This window comes from Orycteropus afer, unplaced genomic scaffold (genome assembly GCF_000298275.1).
Source record: "Orycteropus afer afer isolate SDZICR_OR568_19922 unplaced genomic scaffold, OryAfe1.0 scaffold00595, whole genome shotgun sequence".
NCBI lineage: Eukaryota > Metazoa > Chordata > Mammalia > Tubulidentata > Orycteropodidae > Orycteropus > Orycteropus afer.
In genome coordinates, this window is record NW_006922182.1 from 1018759 (window position 1) to 1027936 (window position 9178).

Sequence of the window (9178 nt, forward strand, 5' to 3'; positions counted from 1 at the left end):
CTGGCGGACCCTCCCAACTCTCGGGGTTTGATGAACCTCGATCAGCAGATCAGATGGCGGCTGCTGTCCCAAATCCAGGGGTGAGATGAGGATGATCCAAGAAACAAAACCAGAGCAAGAGGAGGAGCGAATCTTCCCAGGAGATTCGTAGGTATACCTTCAGGGAAGCTAAGGGTGGTGATTTGAATTATACCCTGCAGCAAGGCAGGACTCAAGATACATTCCACCTGTGTTGCCCCAACAGAATTAAACTAAATCTCATCACAGAGTTGATTGCCAGTCATTATAGGGAATGACTACTACCAGCTGCCCAGCCAAGTTGATACCTGACTTTAACTACCACACCACCCCAAACAGGCATGGATAATGAGATTTACAAAACACCACAGAATGGAGGACAGTGGCTAGAAGGGCCACATCAAGCAATTCACTGCATGGTCTCTCAATCAATTCCCAGACTTGAGTCAGTTTACAGACCCACAACCCCTTGAATAAAGGGGAAGCCAGGTTCCTTTGAAGAAGGACCCCACTACATTGCCAAAAATTTGTGATGTCAATTTTTCTCCCAGCATTCCCCAAAATGATCTGAGGCCTTTTACAAGAGTGACTGTTCATTGGGGATAAGGAAATAATCAGACGTTTGGGGAATAACTGGACACTGACTCTGAACTCACACTAATTCCAGGTGATGCAAAGCATCATTGTGGCCCACCACTCAGAGTGGAGTCATATGGAGGTCCAGTTATTGATGGAGTTTTAACTAAGGTGTGTCTCACAGTGGGTCCAGTGGGTCCCTGAACCCATCCTGTAGTGATTTCCCTAGTTCCAGAATGCATAATTGGAATAGATATACTGAGCAATTGTCAGAATTCCCACATTGGGTCCTTGACATGTGGATTAAGGGCTGTTATGGTAGGAAAAGCCAAGTGGAAGCCATTAGAACTTCCTCTACCTATAAAAATATTAAATCAAAAGCAATACTGCATCCCTGGAGTGGTTGCAGAGATCACTGCCACCATCAAGGACTTGAAGGATGCAGGGGTGGTGATTCCCACCACATCCCCATTTGATTCACCTATTTGGCCTATGCAAAAAACATGGATCTTGGAGAATGACAGTAGATTATCTTAAACTTAATCAGGTGGTGACTCCAATTGCAGCTGCTGTTCCTGATGTGGTTTCATTGCTTGAGCAAATTAGTACATCTCCTGGTATTTGGTATGAAGTTATAGACTCATAACTGACCAATGTCTTTTTCTCAATACCAATTTCAAAGTACCATCAGAAGCAGTTGTCTTCAGCCAGAAAGACCAACAATATACTTTCACAGTGCTTCCTGAGGGATATTTTAACTCCCCAGTACTATGTCATAATTTGGTCTGTAGGGAACTTGATCATCTTTCCCTTTCACAAGACATCACATTGGTCCATTATATTGATGACATTATGTTCATTGGACCTAGAAGGAAGAAGTATTGATGAATCAAGACTTATTGATGAGACATATGTATGCTAGAGGTTGGGAAATTAACCCATCAAAAATCCAAGCAACTTCCACTTCAGTGAAATTTCTAGGGGTCCAGTGTTGTGGGGCTTGTTGAGATATTCCTACTAAGGTGAAGGATAAGTTATTGCATGCAACTTACCCCACAACTAAATATGAGGCACAACATCTGGTGGGCCTATTGTGATTTTGGAGGCAACATATCCTTCATTTGGGTGTATTGCTGGGCCTATTTATCAAGTGACTTGGAAAGCTGCTAGATTTGTGTGGGGCCCAGAATAACAGAAGGCTCTGCAACAGGTTCAGGTCGCCATGTAGGCTGCTCTGCCACTTGACCTATATGATTCAGCTGATCCAATGATGCTTGAAGTATCTGTAGTAGACAGAGATGCTGTTTAGGGTCTTTGGCAAGTCCCTATTGGTGAATCACAATGTAGACCATTGGAATTTTGGAGCAAAGCCCTGCCATCCTCTGCAGATAACAACTCTCCTTTTGAGAAATAGCTTTTAGATTGCTATTGGGCTTTAGTAGAGACTGAACATCTAGCCATGGGCCACCAAGTCACCATGAGCCTTAGCTGCCCATCATAAACTGAGTTTTGTCTGACCCACAGAGTCATAAAGTTGGATGTGCAGTGCAGCACTCCATCATTAAATAGAAGTGATATATTAGAGATTGTGCTCAAACAGGACCTGAAGGCACAAATAAGTTGCATGAGAAAGTGGCCTAAATGCTTATGGTACCCACTCAAGTCACATTACCTTCCTTCTCCCAGTCTGCACCTATGGCCTCATGGGGAGTTCCTTATGATCAGTTGACTGAGGAAGAGAAGACTCATGCCTGGTTTACAGATGGTTCTGCATGATATGCAGGCACCAATCTAAAGTGGACAACAGTAGCACTGCAGCCCCTTTCTAGGACTTCTTTGAAGGACAGTAATGAAGAGAAATCCTCCCAATGGGCAGAATTTCAAGCCTTCAATATGGCTGTTCACTTTGCATGGAATAAGGAATGGCCAGATGTACGACTATATACGGTTTCATGGGCTGTGGTTAATGGCTTGGCTGGATGGTCTGGGACATGGAAGGAGCATGATTGGAAAATAGGCAACAAGGATGTATGGGGAAGAGGTATGTAGATAGATCTCTCTGAATGGGCCAAAGGAGTAAAGATATTTATGTCTCATGTGAATTCCAACCAAAAGGTGACTTCAGCAGAGGAGGACTTTAACTATCAAGAGGATAGGATGACATGTTCAGTGGAAATGAGTCATCCTTTTTCCTCAGCTACTCCTGTCATGGCTCAATGGCCTCATGAACAAAGTAGCATGGTGGCAGAGTTGGAGGTTATGTATGGACTCAGCAACATGGACTCCCACTTACCAAGGCTGATTTGGTTACTGCCGCTGCCGAGTGCCCAATCTGCCTGCAGCAGAGACCAACACTGAATCCGTGATATGGAACCATTCCTCAGGGAGATCAGCCAGCAACCTGATGGCAAGTTGATTATATTGGACCACTTGCATCATGGAAAGGACAGCGTTTTGTTCTCACTGGCATAGATACTTTTTCTGAATATGGAATTGCCTTCTCTGTAAGCAATGCTTCTGCCAAAACTACTATTCATAGACTTACAGAATGCCTTATCAACCGTAATGATATCCCACACAGCATTGCTTCAGATCAAGGGACTCACTTCACAGCAAATGAAGTGTGGCAATGGGCCTATGCTCATGGAATTCACTGGTCTTACCATGTTTCCCATCATCCTGAAGCAGCTGGCTTGATAGAATGATGAAATGGCCACTGAAAACACAATTATGGTGCCAGCTAGGTGGCAATACCTTGAAGGGTTGGGGGAATGTTCTCCAGGAGGCTGTATATGTGCTAAACTAGCATCCAACTTATGGTGCTGTTTCTCCAATAGCCAGGATTCATGGGTCCAAGAACCAATGGGTGGAAATGAGAGTGGTACCACTCACTATTACTCCTAGGGACCCACTAAAAAAATTTTTGCTTCCTGTCCCTGCTACCCTATACTCTGAAAGTCTGGAGGTCTTAGTTCCAAAGGGATGAACACTCCCACCTGGAGACACAATACTGATTGCATTGAACTGGAAATGAAGAATGCCACCTGGTCATTTTGGCCTCCTCATTCCTCTGGATCAACAGACAAAGAAGGGCATTACTGTACTATCTGGTGTGAAGATCCTGATTACCTAGGGGAAATTGGATTTATATAACATAATGGAGGTAAAGAAGGATGTATCTGGAATACAGGAAATTTTTTAGGATGTCTCTTAGCACAACCATGTCCTGTGATTAAAGTCAATGGAAAATTACAGGAACCCAATTCTGAGAGAGTCAGCCACAAAGATCCAGGTGAGGAAAGTGAACCAGGCAAGTCCAAAGCATCAGGGCAGGAGAACTGGAAAGTGGAAATGAATAAGCCCGGGACTGGGACTGAAGGGAATGAGCCACAGGGATCCAGGTAAGGAGAAGGAACCCAGGTATGCCCAAAGCAGCAGAGCAGGAGAACCAGAGAGAGGAGAAGAATAGGCCCTGGAACCAGGACCAATGGGAGTGACACAGGGATCCAGGTGAGGAGAAGGAAACCAGGCACACCCAAAGCATCAGGGTGAGAGATCCTGAGAGGGAAGAGGAATAAGCAAGCCAGGGCACCGGGACAGAAGAGGATTGAGTCACAAGGATCCAGGTGAGAAGATGGAACCCAGGCATGCCCAAAGCAACAGGGCAAGAGAGTGGGAGAAAGGGTAGGAAAAGGCCCAGGAACAAGGACAGAGGAGGATTCATCGACAGGGATGCAGGTAAGGGTGGTACAAGAGGTTTCCAACAGGGAGACAAACTTGTCTGTCGGTTTGTCCTACTGGGGTGATGTGTTCATGTGAGTTTTGAGGCTGAGCCACTGGTGTTTCAAACCCAGCGGGATGCACATGGTACACAGGTATCAACCCAGCTTCCAGACTGAGACAGACTAGGAAGAAGGAAGAGGCCATTCACTTCTCAAAGAATTGGCTAGGGAAAACCTTATGAATAGCAAAGAAACACTGTCTGATACATTACCATGCAACTTTATGAATAGTCTGGTTAGGTTAGAAGGCTCTCAAAATAGGACTGTGAAAGAGCTGCATCATCAGAGTAAAGCCAGCCTTACTCATATAGATAAGGTAAATCTTTCAAGACCTCCATCTACTGATGTGGCACCACTCAAATTGAAGAGAAACAGCTGCAGACATCCATTAATCATCAGAACATGGAATGTATGAAGTATGAATCTAGGAAAATTGGAAGTGGTCAAAAATGAAATGGAACACATAAAGATTGATATCCTCAGCATTAGTGAGCTGAAATGGATGGGTTTTGGCCATTTTGAATCAGACATCCATATGATCTACTATTTTAGGAATGACAGTTTGAAGAGGAATGGTGTGGCATTCATCATCGCAAAGGATGTTTCAAGATCTGTCCTGATGTACAATACTGTCAGTGATAGGATAATGTCAATACACCTACAAGGAAGATTCATTAATATGACTATTATTCAAATTTATGCACCAAACACCAAAGCCAAAGATGAGGAAATTGAAGATTTTTATCAACTTCTGCAGTCTGAAACTGACCAAACATGCAATCAGGATATGCTAATGATCACTGGTGACTGGAATGCAAAAGTTGGAAGCGAAGAAGAATCACTAGTAGTTGGAAAATTTGACCTTGGTGACAGAAATAATTCTGGAACTCACGTGGTAGAATTTTGCAAGACCAATGACATTCATTGCAAACTCTGTTTTTCAACAACACAAACAGTGGCTCTACAAGTGGACTTCACCAGATGGAACACACAGGAATCAGATTGACTACATCTGTGGCAAGAGGTGGTAGAAAAGCTCAGTATCTTCAGACTAAAGCCAGGCCAGGAGCTGATTGTGGAACAGACCATCAACTGTTCATATGCAAGTTCAACTTGAAGTTAAAAACAATTGAAACAAGTTCAAGAGAGCCAAAATAGATCTTGAATATATTCCTCCTGAATTTAGAGATCATCTAAAGAATAGATTTGATGCATTGAACACCAACAACCGAAAACCAGAAGAATTGTGGTTGGATATCAAGAACATTATCCATGAAGAAAGCAAAAGATCACTAAAAAGACAAGAAAAGAAGCGAAGACCAAAGTGGATGACAGAAGAGACTCTGAAACTTGCCCTTGAGCAGAGAGTAGCTGAAGCAAATGGAAGAAATGAGAAGATAAAGCTGAACAGAAGATTTCAAAGAGCAGATCAAGCAGAAAGAAACAATTACTATAATGAAATGTGCAAAGACCTGGAGTCTGAAAACCAAAAGGGAAGAACACGTTCGGCATTTCTCAAGCTGAAAGAACTGAGGGAAAAATTTCAGCCTTGAGTTGCAATATTGAGAGATTATATGGGCAAAATATTGAATGATGCAGGAAACATAGATGACAGGAATACACAGAGTCACTGTACCAAAAAGAACTGGTTGATCTTCATCCATTTCAGGAAGTGGCATATGATCTAGAACCAATGGGACTGAAAGAGGAAGTCAAAGTTGCAGTTAAAATATTGGTGAAAGACAAGGCTCTGGGAATTGACAGAATACCCATTGAGATATTTCAACAAATGTATGCCCCATTGGAGGCACTCACTCAGTTATGCCAAGAGATTTGGTAGACAGCCACCTGGCCAACTGACTGGAAAAGATCCATACTTTTACCCATTCTAAGAAAGGGGATCCCACAGAATGAGGAAATTATAGAACAATATCATTAATGTCACATGCAAGTAAGATCTTACTGAAGATAATTCAAAAATGGCCGCAGTGGTATATTGACAGAGAACTTCCAGAGGTGCAAGCTGGATTCAGAAGAGGACGTGGAACAAGGGATATCATAGCTGCTGTCAGATGGATCTTGACTCAAAGCAAAGAATACCAGAAAGATGTTTACTTGTATTTTATTGACTATGCAAAGGTATTTGATTGTGTGGATCATGACAAATTATGGATAACATTGAGAAGAATGAGAATTCCAGAACACTTGATTGTATTCATGAGGAACCTGTACCTTGACCAGGAAGCTGTCCTTTGAACAGAACAAGGGGACACTACATGGTTTAAAATCAAGAAGGGCATGTGTCAGGGTTGTATCCTTTCCCCATACTTATTCAGTCTATATGCTGAGCAAATAATCTGAGAAGCTGGACTATATGAAGAAACACATGGCATCAGGATTGGAGGAAAAATCATTAACAACCTGAGATATGCAGACGATACAATTTGCTTGCTGAAAGTGAGGATGACTTAAGGCACCTACCGATGAAGGTTGAAAAATAAGTCTGCAGTATGGATTACATCTCAATATAAAGAAAACAAAAATCCTCACAACTGGACCAATGAGCAGTATCACAATAAATGGAGAGAAGATTGAGGTTGTAAAAGAATTCACATTGCTTGGTTCTACAATCAATGCCAATGGAAGCAGCAGTCGGGACATTAGACATCATGCAGCACTGGGAAGGTCAACCGTGAACTGTTTCAAGTGCTGAGGAGCAAGGATGTCTCTTTGAGGACTAAGGTGCGCCTGACACAAGCCATGATATTTCCAGTCACGCATATGCATGTGAGAGCTGGACAATGAATAAGGAAGACTGAAGAAGGGTTGATGCTTTTGAGTTGTGGTTCTGGCAAAGAATGCTGAAAGTACCATGGACTGCCAAAAGAACTAACAGATCTATCTTGGAGGAAGTGCACCTTAAATGCTCCTTGGAAGCCGGAATGGCCAGACTTTTCTCACCTACTTTGGTCGTGTTGTCAGAAGGGACCATACCCTGGATAAGCATGTCATGCTTGGTAAGGAGAAGGGTCCACGAAAGAGGGAAAGCCTTTGACAAGATGGATTGACATGGTGGCTGTGATGAGGGGCTCAAGTATAGCGGGGATCATGGAGCTGGCACAGGATCGGACAGTGTTTCATTTTGCTTTGCATGGGGTCACTATGAGTTGGAAATGACTCGACGGCACTTAACAACAACAACAACAATAAATTCTGATATATCAGTTAATGGCCCATAACCTTTAAGAATGAAGGTTTAGGTTGCCCCACAAGGCAAAGAACCATGACCAGCTGAGGTGCTTGCTGAGGGCAAGGGAAATACAGAATGGGTGGTGGAAGAAGGTAATTCTCAATATCAGCTATGATCATGTGACCAGTTGCAAAAATGAGAACTGTGATTGTTATATTTCTTCACTGTATATATGCATCAAATATTTTTGTTTCCTTCTGTTATGAACTGTGAAATGTAAATAAGGTTAATGCATTTTGGTTGTACTTGTGTTCACATATCATATTTGGTGCAAATATGACTTCATAATTGTACTTATTTAGAGATTATATATGACTAAGGAGATGTGTACAACTGCCAAGTAGACAAGAGGTGGACTGTGATAGTTGGAGCTGTGTGTCAACTTTGTTGGACCACAATTCTGTGTGGTTTAAGTAATTATGATATGGGTTGTTCCCATGATGGGATCAGGTGTATATGTTTTGAGCAGCCAATCCATTGAAAGGAAGTTTCCCTAGGGCTGAGGCCTGCTTCCAGTATACTTATGGATGTCCTGAGAAAAGAGACACTCTTCTGTGGATCAAGATTCTGTTCTGCTGCCTACAATTGTGCGTAAGCAAACAATCCACCATTCGGCCTGGAGATCTTGGATTTGTCATTTGTTGGAGTCAACAGCCAGTATACTGCTTGCCAACCTTGAACTCCTCAGCCCCTGCAGCTGCATGAGTCGGGATAAGCCTCCAGCTTGATGTTTGATCCAAGAGGTCTGGATTTGCCATCTTCTATAAGTGTGTGAGCCATTTTCTTAAAATAAATTTCCCTTTTTCTCTATATATAAGCTTTACAGTGTTGTTTCTCTGGAGGACCCACTCTAACACAAATATGAAGGTAATTTCGTCTAAATTAGCAATATTTTGACAGCTCTTGAAGCCTGCCAGTATTTTCTATAAATATTTGAAAACTATGTATGCTTTTAAAGATCAGGATATTTTGTTAAATCTAGTTTTCTTGAAAGTCAGGGCATTTTATTAAATCTAGTTTATTTTTTATTTTTTATTTTTTAAAATCATCCTAAGGCATCAGACTACTAACCAGAAGGTTGGTGGTTGAAACCCACCAACCACTCTGCAGAAGCAAGGCTTGGCAATGTACTTCCACAGAGATTTATCACCTCAGAAACCCAATGGGGGTTGCTATACGTCAGAATTGACTGGATGGCAGTGTTTTTTTTTTTTTTTTTTTTTTTCTCTTTGTTTTTTAGGTTCTAAAGTAACAATCTTCTCTCATCTCTCAACTTTTACCTTTTCGTTTCAGCAAAAATATAATAGCAATAAATATATAAAAAAATATTTCTTCATAGTGCCTAAGGCATTTAACTGCTAAACAGAAAGCCTGGTGGTTCAAACCCACCAGCCAGACCTTGGAAGGAAGATTGGGCAATCTACTTCCACAGAGACACTGCCTCAGAAATTCAAGGTGGGGTCACTATGAGTCTAATACAATGGATGGTACTGATTTTAGTTTTAACTGAAAAAAGTCATTATACAAATGGTGTAATATTTTCAGCTGAATG